The sequence below is a fragment of the Euphorbia lathyris genome, chromosome 3, assembly GCF_963576675.1.
Source record: "Euphorbia lathyris chromosome 3, ddEupLath1.1, whole genome shotgun sequence".
Classification (NCBI taxonomy): domain Eukaryota; kingdom Viridiplantae; phylum Streptophyta; class Magnoliopsida; order Malpighiales; family Euphorbiaceae; genus Euphorbia; species Euphorbia lathyris.
In genome coordinates this window covers 52,803,589-52,820,309 of record NC_088912.1, presented here as the reverse complement: position 1 = coordinate 52,820,309, position 16,721 = coordinate 52,803,589, and the positions used below count along the sequence as shown (strand labels likewise).

The following is a 16,721-nucleotide window of genomic DNA, read 5'->3' as shown; positions in this document are numbered from 1 at the left end:
ATACTAATGGATACCGTTCGCGCAGACTTCATCATTAAGCGGTTGTGGTTTCGTGAGAGTAACCGGCTAGTCAGGCAGTTTGATCAGCTATAGATTGACAGTTCCGAATCAGCAGTTGTGGCTTCTGAATCACCTTCGTCCGAGTATACTCAGTCTTCTGCCAGTATGTCTACGACCGACGAAAAAGTGGCCAAATTAGAAACCTCTGTGAACAACATTAATGATCAGTTGACCGCAATTTTGGCCCAGCTCGCCGAGCTAGCGTTGAAGGATAACAAGAGTGGTAGTAAGTGCGCTGAGAATGAAGTGAACGCCGATCCCCGCCTCGGGAACGAAGATGACTATCAAGATTATATCCAGAAACAGCTTGAGAAAGAGAAGTCTAAGGAAGAGGAGTGGAAGCAGCACATCACTCAGGAGATGCATGATCTGCGTGGGGGAAGTTCCGGGAGTCAAGACTTTTATAATTTGAAAAACTGCTTGTCGGCAACTGCTTTGCCTTTGAAATTCCAGCTTCCGGACATGAAAAAGTTCGATGGAACCGGGGATCCCACGGCTCACATGAATCAGTATGTCGCAGTAATGAAGCACACGATCCTAACTGAGGATCAAGTCCTGGGACTATTCAATACCTATCTGGAGGGAGCGGCCCTCGTATGGTTTCATGCGTTGCCGCTGGTGACGAAGAGAGATTGGAAGGAGTTGGCAAAGTCATTCATCGCCCGATATAGTTTCAACACTATGCTTGAGGTTACCCTGAAGGAGCTGGAGAGTACTAAGCAACAAACTGGTGAGTCTTTTTCCGATTTTATGAGAAGGTGGAGAGCCAAGGCAGCAATCATGAAGCAGAAGCCGCTTGAGCAGGATCAGATCCGAATGGTAGTTGGTAACACGTTGTCGTATATTAAGAATGAGCTGCGGTATATGCCTTTTACCGATTTCAATCAGATGTATAGTTGTGCCTTGACAGTTGAGGGGGATGGAGAGCCGAAGAAAGCTTACACTAAGTGGACAAAGTCTGGATATAGTGCCGGAGGGCCAAGTGCGAGTACAGAATCAGCCGCAGTGAAAGTGCTTGAACTTAACGCTATCGAAAAGAGGCAGTTCGCCAAGTTTGATCAAAGCTACGCAAAAGTTTTCGAACGATTGCAGAAAAGGGGATTGTTGAAAGCCCTCACTCCTAATGGCAAAGCACCGTCTACTCCTCAGATGCAAGCTAGGGGGTACTGTGAGTTCCATAGCAACTACGGGCACACTATTGAGAACTGTGAGAGGTTGAAGCATGAGATTCAAAATTTGATTGAGGAGAAAAAGATAGCTGATCCATCATCAGCAAACCCTTCCACTAGGCGCAATCCATTTCCTAATCATAGGGTAAGTATGATCGAATCCGGGCTTGAGGAGAGTACGGTGGTAGAATCCTTTGAGGAGGATGAAGAGGAGTTGTTGGACTCCGATGAGAAAATGACGATAGGAAGCGGATTGTATGTGTCTTTTCTGGGAGAGGAAACAGCGGGCGAGATGATAGATGAGGAATTGGGCGATGGAGCGCCATATGACGAAGATGACACCGAAGAGACCAGGCAGGGGTCATCTCGGAGAATTATTCTTGAGTTAAAGATATTCAGTGGGGTGGAGGACCCTGAGGTCCACTTGTATGAGTATATGTGTGCTATGTTTGTTGAACCATTTGGGATTAATGAGATCGCTCAGTGGTTCCACCCTTCGTTGATAGGCGAGCATTTGGAGTGGTTCCGATCCTTGCCTGATTCCATCAAGGGTGATTGGTCACAATTGGCAAGTTTATTCTTGGAAAAGTATAAGAAGGCTAAAGAGAGAGCGGCAGAAAGTAGCGCAATGCAGGTTGGGCCCATCAAGCGCCCGTCGCCAGCAGTTAGTAAGTATAACGGCAATAAAGACCCTATGGAGCATTTGCACTTCTACTTGTCAGTGATGGGGCCGTTGGGCTTCAAAGGGGAGGAAATCACGAGTTTGTTTTGCAACTCGTTGGCAGGAGAATCGCTGGTGTGGTATATGTCTCTTCCGATGAATGTTAAGGTGAACTGGGCTGAAATGACTAAGAGATTCATCAAGAAATGCACCGCATGGGGACATCCAGAGGAAATGCTTGAGTCACTCGATGAGGAGACACCTAAGGAAGTATTAACCATGGCTAAGTACAAGGGAGATGAGAACCCCATCGATCATGTAAACTGTTTCCGTGCCTACATGTTTGACGCGGGACTCTATCGAAGTGAGTTGGTTCAGCATTTTCCAAAGACACTCATAGGAGAAGCTTTGATGTGGCACCGAATGCTCTCGGCAAAGACAAAAGGGGACTGGGGGTCCCTCATGGAGGCCTTTGTGCAAAGGTATGAGATGTACATTCTGTGGACGGGGTCGTTGGAAGATTTAGAAAGGATCAAGCAATTTCCCGAAGAAGCATTTGTGGATTACGCAAGAAGGCGGAGGTTCAAGTATGCTTCATGTCAGGTCACCTTGAGCGATCAAGAGCAACTCATGTGCATCCGAAAGGGTGCTATTCCACTTGTGGCAAAGAGGTTGAGTAGGGTGTTCTTGAAGGATTATGATGAGGTTATAGGATGGGCTCGGTATAGATCGTCGGACCCTTCCTACGTAAATCCAAACGTCCCTCACATGATGGATCTGATTGTTGTGGATATCTGGGGAAGTTCCTCGGAAGAGGAAGGTATCAATCAGAAAGCTCCAATCCATATCTGGGATGAGTCTGATGACGAGCCGGAAATTGCCGTAATGGTGGGAAAGAATCTGCCCGGATTTAAGATCTTCAACGATGTTACTGACTGGGGCAAAAGAAAGGCAAGCTGCTTCATAGAGGGGATCATGATGCTTGACCTGAATGCTGAGGAGCAGGTGATCACTATTGAGGCCACTGTGGGAGCGGTGGATGTGCCCAGTACCTCTAAGACTTATGAGAAACTCGAGAACCCTGTTGATGACAACTAGATTACCGCTTTGTTTGAATCTGATGATGTACTCACCAATACTATCAATGAAATGAATTCTGATTTTGCTTACTTGCTTGATGTTGATTCTGATCATTCCATGCATTCTCATTCATATAACATGCCTACATTTGAAATCAATACAATGGAAATGTCAACTTTCAATCTTGGCACGGATGAAAATCCTAAACTTATACAAATTGCTCAAGAATTAACTATTGAAGAGAGGAAAGAATTTGAGAGAATAATTAAAAAAAATACGAAATAGTGTTTGCTTGGACGTACGAAGACATGCCTGAAACCGATAAATCCATCGTAGCTCACCGTATTCCAAAATACCCCGATGCTAAACCCGTAAAGCAAAAGCTCCGACGCATGAGGCCAGAATGGGTAGATAAGATCAGGGAAGAAGTGAAGAAACAGTTAGAGGCAGGTTTCATCGAAGTAATTGAATATCCGCCGTGGGTGGCAAATGTAGTGCCAATCGCAAAGAAGGACGGTAAGGTGCGAATGTGCGTCGACTATAGAGATCTCAACAAGGCTTGAAGATGAATTCGCATTGCCTCACATCGATGTATTGATCGACAGTGCAGCATCAAGCGTCTTGCACACGAATGTGGATGGCTTCATGGGCTACATGCAGGTTCAGATGGCCGAGAAGCACAAAGCAAAGACCTCGTTCACTACTGAGTGGGGGACATGTTGCTATAGAGTAGTGCCATTTGGTTAAAAAAAACGCCGGGGCAACTTATCAGCAAATGGCTACGGCACTATTCCACGACATGATACACAAAAAGGTGGAGGTCTATGGGGATGACATGATGGTCAATTCGGATACAAGAAAAGGGCACTTCATAGCACTTGAGAAGTTTTTGGCCCGAATCGCAGAATTCAAGCTAAGGTTGAACCCGAAGAAGTGCTTCTTTGGCATTTCGTCGGGGAAAATCCTAGGCTACGTAATCAGTAACAAGGGGATTGAGGTGGATCCCGATAAAGTGAAAGCCATACAGGAAATGTCGGCACCGAAGAATGAGAAAGAAGTAAGGGGATTCCTGGGGCAGGTTCAGTATATCAGTCGGTTCATAGCACGACTCACCACGATCTGTGAACCCATTTTTAAGCTATTACGGAAAGATCAACCCACAATTTGGAACGATAAGTGTCAGCAAGCGCTGGAGGGTGTACGGACTTATTTGACTAATCCGCCAGTTTTGAGGCCACCTAAACTCGGGAAACCACTTCTTCTATATGTGGCGATCGAGGAGCGATCTATTGGGGCAATGCTGGCCCAAGAAGGGGACATCGGTGTGGAGCATGCGGTGTATTATCTGAGTAAGAAATTCCTGGAATATGAGCTCAAGTATAACATGATCGAAAAGACATGTGTGGCAGTAGTATGGCTAACAAGGAAGCTACGGCACTATTTTCAGTCCTACAAAGTGATCATTATATCCCGGATGGATCCCGTGAAGTATTTGTATCGAACTCCATCTCTAACTGGGAAGCTGGCCCGATGGTTGTTGTTATTATCAGAGTTCGACATCGAATATATGACGAAGAAGGTTATTAAAGGGAGAGCCGTAGCAGAATTTTTAGCCAATCAGCCTCTAACTGCGGAAGAAGAAGAGATAAACTATGACTTCCCTGATGAGCACTTGAACGTAGTAGAAGTTATACCGTGGAAAATGTTCTTCGATGGAGCAGTTAACTCAAATGGAGCCGGGGTACGACTGCTACTCATCTCACCGGAAGGAGAAAGGATCCCAATGGCGAAGAAGTTATCATTCCCTCTTACTAACAATATGGCCGAGTATGAAGCGTGCATCTACGGGTTAGAGTCGCTAGCAGTATTGGGAGCATCGTATGTCGAAATCTGGGGCGACTCAAAGCTGATCATCGAACAGGCACAAGGAAATTGGGAAGTAAGGGAGGAAAGGTTGCGCCCGTGCCTGGACCAATTAGAAGGGTTGGCACAGAGATTCAACGAGTGTCGCTTTTATCACATCCCTCGAGCATAGAACCAAGCGGCGGATGCTTTGGCCACTCTGGTGTCAGTTTGGGATAATCCACGGAATCTGGCCTCAAAGCCTTTGGTGCTAAAGAGGTCTCACAAACCGTGCTATGAAGACGTAATGTTGCTGGGAGTGGATGAAAAGCCTTGGTATTTCGACATCGTGAACTTCATGAAAAACGGGATGTATCCGGCGGGATCAGAACTTAGGGATCAGGCTGTGATCAGAAGGCTAGCTCAGCAATTTGTTATCCACAACGATCTGCTTTATAAAAGGCACACCGATGGGTTACAATTGAGATGTTTAGACGAGGGAGAAGGCCGTGAAGTAATGGAGTCAGTGCACTCGGGAATTTGTGGAGCCCACAAGGGAGGAGCAGTGCTAGCAAAGAAAATCATAAGGCAAGGCTTCTATTGGCTCACTATGAGAAGAGATTGAAATGAATATGCGAAGAAATGCCACGATTGTCAAATCCATGGCGATTATAATCACCTGCCAGCTATGGAACTGCATGTGTTGGCACCCGTTTGGCCGTTTGCAGCTTGGGGCAATGATATCATCGGTGAGGTGAGGCCTAATGCATCAAATGGACACAAGTTCATCGCAGTTGCCATTGATTACTTCACCAAGTGGGTAGAGGCAGAATTGTTTAGTAAGCTGGGATCGAAGCAGATGAGAAAGTTTATTGAAAAGCATCTAATCACCAGGTTTGGGGTGCCTCACCATATGATCACGGATAATGGGATCCAGTTTCAAGGGGAAGTGAAAAGTCTCTTCCAAGAGTACGGTATTGAGCATCATAGATCGTCTCCATATCGCCCACAAGCTAACGGGGCAGTAGAAGCGGCCAATAAGAACCTTATGAGGATTCTCGTAAAGACAGTAGCATCGCATCGGAATTGGCACGAGCAGCTTCCGCTCACTTTATGGGATTATTGCACGACGGTTAGAGCGTCAACTGGGGCAACGCCGTTCTCCTTAGTATATGGGACAGAAGCGGTTCTGCCTATTGAGGTTGAGAAGCGATCGCTGAGAATCGCGATAGAAGTAGAGATTCCTAAAGCAGAATGGGTGAAGAAGCGTTATGAACAGCTGGCATTGGTAGACGAGAAGAGGATGGAGGCCCTTTACCACATACAGCTATATCAAAGGAGGATGGTCCGGGCTTTCAACGAAAGGGTTAAGGTCAGTCCTATCAAAGAAGGAGACATGGTGCTGAAACAGATCCGAATGACGCGCACCGACCCTAGGGGCAAGTTTAGGCCAAACTGGGAAGGACCGTTTCTCGTGAAGAAGATCCTAAACAAAGGGGCGGTGAAACTAACCACGATGGATGGCATTGAGTTCTCCAAACCTACCAATCTAGATAGGCTTAAGAAATACTTTTCGTAAAAAAAAAGAAATAAAAAGAAATAAAAATTCCCGATAGGTTGAAAACCCGCAAAGGGTGATCTATGCAACAATAAGGGACATCCCAATGAGTGAAAACCTAAGAGGGCGCTCATTTGAAAATTCCGGGATAATAAAAGGAGAGTTGAAAAATCGCTGGGACCTAAAAACCGAAAAAAGGCGGGTCCTGGTAACAGTAGTTATATCTTGAGAAATTATGGAAATAATGTGGAAGTGGCTAAGTATTTCTGTTGCTTGTAAATAAATAAAGGCATGAATATACTCGAAGAGAATGTTTGAAATGATTATGATCGACTGAATGTATGGTATTACAAGTCATGAGTTATACATTTCTTTTCCCCACCACCAAATAAAAAGCCTACACAAACATCTTTTTCACATATACCCACTATACATCACGATAGTACTAATAAAGTCGTAAACCAAAACAATGACGGGACTATCAAGGAGGAGGAACCCCAAAGTCCCAAAAGCCCTCAAGCGAATCAAAGCCTCTGAAGTAAGGTGCCCATTCCTCGACTAAGGCCTCCTCGGCAACCCGATGACCCTTTACCGCAATCCGCAAACTCTCCTCAGCAGCTCGTTGGACCTCTATATCCACACGGCTCCTCTCCTCGGTTGCCCGACCTCGCTCCTTCCAGCTGGAGCACTCATCCTCCATCTCTCGATAACGATGTAAAAACTGAGCGTCATCATTCCGTAGTGACTCTCCTCGCCCGGCCGCCACGCCCTACTGTACTCTTCGGTCCATAGAATGGAGGCCTCCTTGTAAAGAAAAATAGGAGGGAAGCAGTGTAAAAAAGGAGAAAGAAGAAAAAAAAAAGAGAAAATATACATACATTCATTCATAATCATGTGCATACATATCATTACACTAGGTTATACAATACTCACCAGATGATGGGCGTGACTTAAGTCAAGCCGCACGTAGAAATACTTGGATAGCTCCACGAAATTTGTGCAAGTCTAGGCAGGCTTCGATAGGCAAATTAGGATTCGATCTATGGGCACAGGCCCCGCTACAGACTGCGGTCTATGGCATCATCAATGGGCACAGGCCCCGCTACGGACTGCGGTCTACGGCATTATCAATGGGCACAGACCCCGCTACGGACTCCAGTCTACGGCATGAAGCGACTGCGGTCATAAACTCTCGGACGAGTGATAAAGAATATCAAAGCGACTGAGGTCAAAACCTCTTGGACGAGGTCTCAATTCCAACTCTCGAACGAGTGATAAAGCCCAGCTATCATCAACGAAGAGCACCTGCGATCGATGTAGAGATTAAGGTTGATTTGGAGATATGCGAAACAAGCAAACGCCTGCGATCGATGTATAGGTTAGGGTCAGATGTTCGATTTGGAGATCTGCAATACAAGAAAACGCCTGCGATCGATGTAGAGATTAGGGTCGAACGATGGATGTGGAGATACGCAAACGAAAGGACGCCTGCGATCGATGTGGAGATTAGGGTTGAATGATTAATTTCAAAACGAAAGAGTACCTGCGGTCGAGATAAAGACTAGGGTCGCTAGAAAAAGCAACTTCACCTACGGTCGAGATAAAGACTAGGGTCGCTAGAAAAAGCAACTTTACCTGCGGTCGAGATAAAGACTAGGGTCGCTAGAAAAAGAAACTTTACCTGCGGTCGAGATAAAGACTAGGGTCGCTAGAAAAAGCAACTTTACCTGCGGTCGAGATAAAGACTAGGGTCGCTAGAAAAAGCAACTTCACCTGCGGTCGAGATAAAGACTAGGGTCGCTAGAAAAAGCAACTTTACCTGCGGTCGAGATAAAGACTAGGGTCGCTAGAAAAAGCAACTTCACCTACGGTCGAGATAAAGACTAGGGTCGCTAGAAAAAGCAACTTTACCTGCGGTCGAGATAAAGACTAGGGTCGCTAGAAAAAGAAACTTTACCTGCGGTCGAGATAAAGACTAGGGTCGCTAGAAAAAGCAACTTTACCTGCGGTCGAGATAAAGACTAGGGTCGCTAGAAAAAGCAACTTCACCTGCGGTCGAGATAAAGACTAGGGTCGCTAGAAAAAGCAACTTTACCTGCGGTCGAGATAAAGACTAGGGTCGCTAGAAAAAGCAACTTTACCTGCGGTCGAGATAAAGACTAGGGTCGCTAGAAAAAGCAACTTTACATGCGGTCGAGATAAAGAATAGGGTCGCTAGAAAAAAGCAACTTTACCTGCGGTCGAGATAAAGACTAGGGTCGCTAGAAAAAGCAACTTCACCTGTGGTCGAGATAAAGACTAGGGTCGCTAGAAAAAGCAACTTTACCTGCGGTCGAGATAAAGACTAGGGTCGCTAGAAAAAAGCAACTTTACCTGCGGTCGAGATAAAGACTAGGGTCGCTAGAAAAAGCAACTTTACCCGCGGTCGAGATAAAGACTAGGGTCGCTAGAAAAAGCAACTTTACCTGCGGTCGAGATAAAGACTAGGGTCGCTAGAAAAAGCCATTTACCTGCGGTCGATTTAGACTAGGGTCGCTAGAAAAAGCCATTTACCTGCGGTCGATTTAGACTAGGGTTGCTAGAAAGAGCCATTTTACCTGCGGTCGATTTAGAGACTAGGGGCCCCAGAAGGAGCGTTCGCCGGCAGCCGATTCAGAGGCAAGGACGGGACAGCCAAAGTGAAGATTGAAGACAAGATAGGAACTTGCGACATGGAGATCAGGTATTTCTCCTCCCACTCTATAGGTGTCTTTTACATTAATATATTTCGCATTGCATGTGTTGAATTCACAAAAAGAGGTTTTCGAAAAAGTACACACGTCACTGCCAAAAATAGAAAGTAGGGGCAACTGTAGACAACGGGGTCGGAGGACCGATGAAGAAAAATTATAAAAAGGAATCCAAATCAGTCGATTAAAATAAATGATGAGTCAATAAAAATAATAAATATAAAAAAAATATTGTTCAAAGGAACCGTGGAGACCGGTTTGATCGAATTCGGAAATCGAATCGAGATGACAGGCGAATCGGTTCCAAGAATGAAATCTTAAATCGTCTCGCCGAGTTCGGGGTGTTTCATTATTAATGAAATCTCGGATCGATAGGGGTTTTGGTTGTAGAATTTGAACAATAAAAAAATAGTTTTGTAAAAAGATCGATTTTATAAAAGCTAATTTTATAAAATCGGTTTTGACAAAAATCCTTTTTTTGATTTCGGTTAATTTTAGGTAGATTTTATTCGTTTAAATATTTTTTACTTTTATTTTTTTATTACAAATATAAACTCGGCCCCGTCGGGGCCCGTGACGGGGTTGGGCCGCCCAAGCCCAACCCAATTGCACTTGGCTTTGGCCAAGTGCTTTAATTTGTTTTTAAAGAAAATAAAAAATAAATAAAATAACAAATAATAATAATAATGATGATTAATGATGAAAAGGAAATTGCTATGTAATTTCCTAAGCTAATTTAGCTTGTCTTTGGCTCCAAGTTGGCTTGGAGCCAAAAATAAATTAAGCTTAGGACTCCATTTGTCTATAAATAGGATGGAGTCCAAAGCATTAAGGAGGAGAAAAAAATCCGAACCCCTGGAAAAATTCCCCAAGATCCGAACAAAGCAAAAACACAAAAAAATCCGACTCAAAACACTATCAATCGACTTGATTTGGCATTCCTATTACCGATTGAGAGGTAATAATCCGAGGAACTAGACCCGTTTATTTATTCATCTCTTTTTGTTGTTTAGATCTATTTATTTATTTGTTTTTGCACTTTTATTGTTTAGATTTGTTGAATTAATTTCATGTTTTCATTAAATAAATCTTTGGTTTTGATTTGAAACGGAAAACCTCGTTTTAAGTCCCAATACGAACCGTGACCCGATTCAAGGGTAGTTCGGGACTAAAACGTTGTAGATCTAAAATTTAAAAATGTTTTTGATTAACGTTTTAAAATAAAACATCGTTTTGGGATGCTCCGTTATAAACTATGACCCGATTTGGGTAGTTCGGTGGCCAAAATGATAGATTAGATCATATCTAAAGCTTTTTAATAAATCTGGAAATATAGGAGCTGTTTCTGTAATTCTTCCGTTTCTGTCGGTAAAGGCAGTTTAAAGACGGAATTTCCGTCGGTAAAGCTGCTGGAACTTAAAAAAACCCCTTTTTCAACCTTTTTCTCATCTTTTTTGACATTTATTCTTGTATATGTATATGTATAATTATGCAATATGTTTTTTAAAATTATTTTTGAGGTATATAACTAATAATTACTTATTATGTATTTATTTATTTTGTACATTTGGGTATCCTTTTCATTAATTTGATTTTGCAAAACTATATGTATATATTTTCTTTTAACTCATTTAAACTATATTGGGTATTATTTTAGAGGGTTATTTACTTGGGCATTTTGGGGTAATTAATTAGTAGACGTTTTGGGGATAATTAGATGTTATTTTGATGTTTAATGTATATTTGGGGAGGGTTATTTTCTATATATTTATTATAATAGTTATTTTGGGATATAAGGTTTATTTTCTTATTCTTAATGAACTTTATTCATTGCTTTACATGTTTTTAATTAGGATAAAAGTGTATTATACTTAGTATTTTTCATTATCATTATTATACATATATTTAGTATCTTTTACTTATTTTTTTTTAATCTATAGATATATCCTTATTTTTAGATAAAAATATATATATATATATATATATATATATATATATATATATATATTCACTTCACTTTTTGACCTTTATATGTATATATTTCAAATTTGTTTTATTTGGTGAATTTTGGGGATTTAAATGGTTCATTCTTGTAAATATATTCAAGTAAAGGTTAATTGAGTGAAAATGGGAAAATAAAAGACAAAAAGAGATTTCAAGTTGTTTGTCTAAATTAAAAGTTTTTCTAGATATTCCTAAAGTGTAAATAACTTTTTTTGTCATTTTTAAACCGTTTCCAAAACATCACGTGTTGAAACCTTAATCCGTTCCAACGACGGATTAAGCGAACATTGTAAATTGTTTCGTTGTAAATAATGAAGTTTTGAATTGCTTTCCTAACTAAATGGTTTTGTACAAAATAAATTGACTTGTATGCTTAATCACGTTTTTAGACTAAAACTGTTTGCTCAACGTTTTCAAATGCTCAAGTCGTTCCAACGGCGATTCGAGTAATCATCATTAACAGGGCTTTGAAACGTACCTAAATCGTTCCAACGGCGATTAAGGTACGAACCATGTAAATAAACTCGTTTTTGGGAGTGAGATTAGCATAGATGTAATATAGTCTAAAACATAAAATCACACTGTGAATAAATCAATTCTTTCTTCTCCCCCTCTCTCTCCTATATACTTTAAATTTATGCAAAATGGGTGATTCTTTACTAAAATGGCTTTCAAATAACATGCTCAAAACGGTTTTCAAAGCGAGAAAGAAAAGGTTTCAAATGAATTTTAAACTTAAAGAAATATGCGATTAGTCCGTTATCGCCTAACACGCTGAGTAGGAGGCCGGTGGTTCATAACCGGGCGATGTCGGGGTGCCTAGTAGCCTTTCTCTGGAAAGGAGCTAGCCTTCTCGGCTCGTACCTAAGTTTCCCGAACCCTCACCGGTCTCCCGCAAGGGATCGGTGTTCATTTTCCCATTCTTGGGTGGCGACTCTTCCATATCTCCGAGCTCCGGTCCTGCCGAGCAGCTTGATTCCACGATTGGTTGCTTTCGGCGCCAATCACCGCTTACGTCGCCATTAGGTGTCCACCCCCCGGTCCGCCCGGGCGAGGCCGTTCGGCACCTTTTCTAACACCAGGTTCAACTACTGTACAAGAATTTCAACAGATCAGAAGTTCAAAAGCATAAACAAAAATAACATTTAACATCAGTGTCAAGCATTCGCATCAATGCTGATTTTTGGATGTGTGGGGGGGGGGGGGGTGGGTTTATAATATTGGTATTCCGGATACTGCAGTGGTATAATGTGTGCAGGCTGTAGGGATCCACCCAGCATGCTATAATCATGTATATGGAGGTCCAAGCTGATTTGTCCATAAGAACCAAATAAACTGCGTGGAACCATGAGGAATTCTTCTAGATGAATTTCATTGTTATCAAACTTGCGTATATTCTTCGTAAACGATTGAAATCTCAAATTGCTCCCCTCTGATTTTACTGTAACTTCATAAAAGTATCCTTCCTTGTGTGAAGGGGGAAACAACATTTCCAATTGGTGATTCTTCTTTGTTGTTCACAATAAATATAACACCTTTCTCCTCTTCAAGAAGAAGGGTTTTGTCGTTCAGGGTAAAGAATAGTGGCATTGTAGTATTAAAACGTAAAGGAACTGCTGAACCTTTGTGCTTACTGCTAAAATGTTGATATAGCTGCTTGCATGAGCCAACAAATTTGCAACTTGATACAGGGCATGAATATGGTGCATGGTTGCACATCTTTTCATGCTCAAATATCTTGCTATAGTTAACCATTTCTCGATACCCATACCTCAGGTTTTGGCATGGCACTTTGACTGATTCAAGAACCTTTTCTATGTCCCGGCAGCGATTATAACCAATAGGTAAAAGGCATGAAGGAAATTTATGAGCAATTCTTTTGCAGTAGGAAGTACATGATATATGCCCATTCTCACACTGTATCATCCACCAAATATCGAAATATCCATCTCTAGTTTCATAAGTAAATCTCTAGTTTCTACTAAAACCTCAAGTATCACCATGCTAAATTAGAGAAGCTAACTTGTAACAATAATCATGATAGGTGAACTTGACATGTGGAAAAAACGTAGACAAATTCCATGCCCTGTTCATTTTAAACCGTTCTTTTCGCCCAAAACTCCACCCTTCTAATCATTCAACCCTTAATACTATGTATTGTCAAACACCTAATCCTAGGAAAACCAGAATTACTTCCTCAAAAACGAGTATCATCTTCAATAGTAAATTTGAAGTGCAAGAAAAAGCAAAAAGAGTTAAATAATAAATTTGACTCTATCTGAACATTAATTTAAGGGTAAAGGTGCAAAAATACTCCTAACATTTTGGGCCAGGAGCAATTTTACCCCTAACGTCTAAAATGGTGCAATTTTACCCCTAAAGTTGGAAGCCAAGAGCAATTTTACCCTTAACATTAATAAATTGGGTCAATTTGAGAAATAGTTCATAAAACTGTCTTCTCGGTCATGAATCTTGTTATCTACACATCATACGTGTGTCATTTTATCAGTAACAAATTACAAACATTAGTTGGGATGTGAAAAAAATAAAAAAATATACTGTGTTTTTCTACGGATTAGACAAAAAAAATTCAAAAAATCCACCGAATTTATAAATATTAATCTCAAATTCTATTATTAAATTATAAAAAACATGAAATCCTTTTTTTAGAAAGAATTATTATGCAATTGGTGCAGAATAATGAACAAAAATATACGTGTTTTATAATAGTGTTGATAAATTGACCCATTTTATCAACGTTAGGGGTAAAATTGCTCTTGGCTTCCTACGTTAGGGGTAAAATTGCATCATTGTAGACGTTAAGGGTAAAATTGCTCATGACCCAAAACGTAGGGGTATTTTTGCACCTTAACCCTTAAATAAAGTCATTAAGTTACACCATTGATTTTCAGTATTATCTATGGGATGCGGAAGAGAGTTTGAAAGAGAGCAAAATCATAATTCATTCACAAATTGGTACATGTAAGGTTATTGTGGAAGTTCAAAAATTTTACTCTCATAATACAAAATACTCTAATTTTACCCCCAAGATAGAAACGTTAGCTAGAACGGAGCATGGACTGGTTGGATTCATAAACCGAACTGAACAAAGAGGCATTTTGGAAACCAAAACTTTTGTATCAGAGTATCATAGTGTATTGAGCAAAAAATAGAATAGAAAACAAATCACTAGCCCGGTCATTGTTCTGAATATTTATTTCAGCTGTTCCAGATATCTTTAGAAGCCTACTGAGAATTTAGATAGAAAGATACCAAATTATTATAGTCATGGCAACACAACAATAGAAAGCATCACGGGAATTGGATAGATTTTCCTAAATGAAATTTCAAAATTTGCACACTTTGATAAGTTGATTGTTTCTAGTGCGGAATTATCTCCGCCAGCTCCTTAATTAATAGTCTGTAGAAGAAACTAACTGTTAAGGCTATGCATATAGTATTGCTCCTTTTAGATACTCAATGAAATAATCAATCCATAACATATACTAGGAAGAAGTTGGGAAAATCAGCAACTCACCTATAGATAATCAATGAAATAATCAACCTGGGCACGAGAATGAGATCCTAAAATAAGATCCAGTAACTGACAGATGCTCTCTATGTCTATGTTCTTTTGTTTCTCCTCTGAGTAAAAAAAATATGGAGGAGAAGAATGAGTAGTTAATTTTTTTGAAAGAGCGTACATAATGAATGAATAACATTACAGAATGTCACCACATGCCTAACCAATTACGTGTTAGGCAATACCTGAATCCATAAGAATAGAAACCCACAAAGTTTGTAGGCCTCTTCAACTAATGAAGACAAAAGAAAATGTCAGCAATTCTTAATTATTGCATCATTTCGAAATTGAAAGCCCATAAAATCAAAATAGAAAGTTGACAAGCCAACAATGGTATATACCTCTTTCTCTAGATCTGGAAGCGGTTTCTTTGATTTACTTACAATCTCAGCCCTTAGTGCTTTAAGACCTCTTCGCCACTCCTATTTAAAAAAAAAAATTAGACAGGAAGTGATGTACAATGCATGTGCTTCTAAGAAAAGAATGTTCCACAGGTAGAGCAAATCTTCTAGAATTCAATAACATAAACTTCAAATGGATACAACACATTGCATGTTAAATAACTTACAGGAGCATCTTCTTCCATTGACACACAACAGAAAACAAACAGAGGAATAAGAGAATGTTAGTATAGTTCGTCCAATAGTTCACAAGAAATACAGTATTCAGATGCAAAATTTGAACTTGCTTAAAGTGATAAATATTTCCATTTGTCTAAAACTAATGTTGTTCTTCCATGTTCATTTAGAGAACTAATCATGTCAATTTAAGCAAGTTGAGAAGGCTAACGAGACACTTTGCATGGTCGGGCCGATCAATTTTATTAGATAAGTTCAGAGGGCTCCTGATGTATTAATCCTTATTTATTGGAGGAGGTTTGTAACGGATGACTATAAATTTGTTGAGTTTCCTTCAATCCAAATTAATATTCTTATATAAATAGTGAACTTATTGGTCATTATGAAAGACTTATTAAAGAGCTAATTAATAATAAAAAAAAGGCCAGCCCGATGCAATACGCTTCCTCGCTAAGCGAGGGTTGTGAATTTGTTTTTGGCATGAGGCCGTTCCTAAGACTCAAATCCATGATCTCTCGGACACACGACAACAACGTTTACCATTGTGCCATGACTCGCCCTCATACTTCGTAAATTAATAACTCAATCAAATTCAATTCATCAAGTCTTCCCAATAATAAAACCAAAAGGAAACCCATAGCGAAATACATATACATAGCCACACACACTTATGATAATAATAAATAAATAAACAAACAAACAAAATTCTTATTCGAACTTAATGATTATTAGTTTGTAAATGTAAATGTAAACGCAAGTTGCTGAAGCAGCAATTTGCTACATATTTACTTACTGCATATATCTAATGTAAAAAACACGACAAAAATAATAAGAAAATACAACAGAGGCAGGTATAAACTTATTATGGGGCTCATCTGGGAAATAATTAAGCATGTTATAGTCTTTATTTAGTTCTATAACCTATTTATTTTAATAAATTCATTACTGTTGTTAGTCATAATATCAAGTATTTTCTATAATTTTACTACGCTGAAACAGCAGTCCAGATATTTATAGGGGTTGATTTCATTTCAGTACATATTTTTCCTTCTTGCTTTCTTCATGAGTTCAAACTTCAAGCCTAGGGAGGATTACTAGTTCATAGCTGGTGATGAGCATCAAAATCTAGATCAAGTCCGCCACCAACTCAGTCAGTTAGAGTAGTTTCTTTTAAAAAGTTACAGAATTAGCTAAAGTAGTTTGCTTTCAAGACTGAGTTAACTAGCTGGTGTGGTTTTTTCTTTTCAAGGAAGTCAGAGAATTAGATAAAGTTGTTTTGTTTCTCAATTTTGATTTAGCTAGCTCATCTTGTTTTGAATTTTGATTTATAACTGTTCCAGTAAGTAATTAGAAGGTGTAAGGGCTATATTGAGCAGTCTATTTAAGCTTCTTAAGAGCTAGACACCAATGCAAGCAGAACTTTTATCTCCAGAATTCCTTGTAGGTTCTTTATAAGG

The 16,721-nt window shown here is 40.2% G+C and overlaps 1 pseudogene; it reads right to left on the bottom strand.

Moving 5' to 3' along the window:
- Window positions 1–12,187: 12,187 nt before the first annotated feature.
- Window positions 12,188–15,272, bottom strand: LOC136222678 (E3 ubiquitin-protein ligase SINA-like 10; annotated as a pseudogene).
- Between the last annotated feature and the right edge of the window lie 1,449 nt (window positions 15,273–16,721).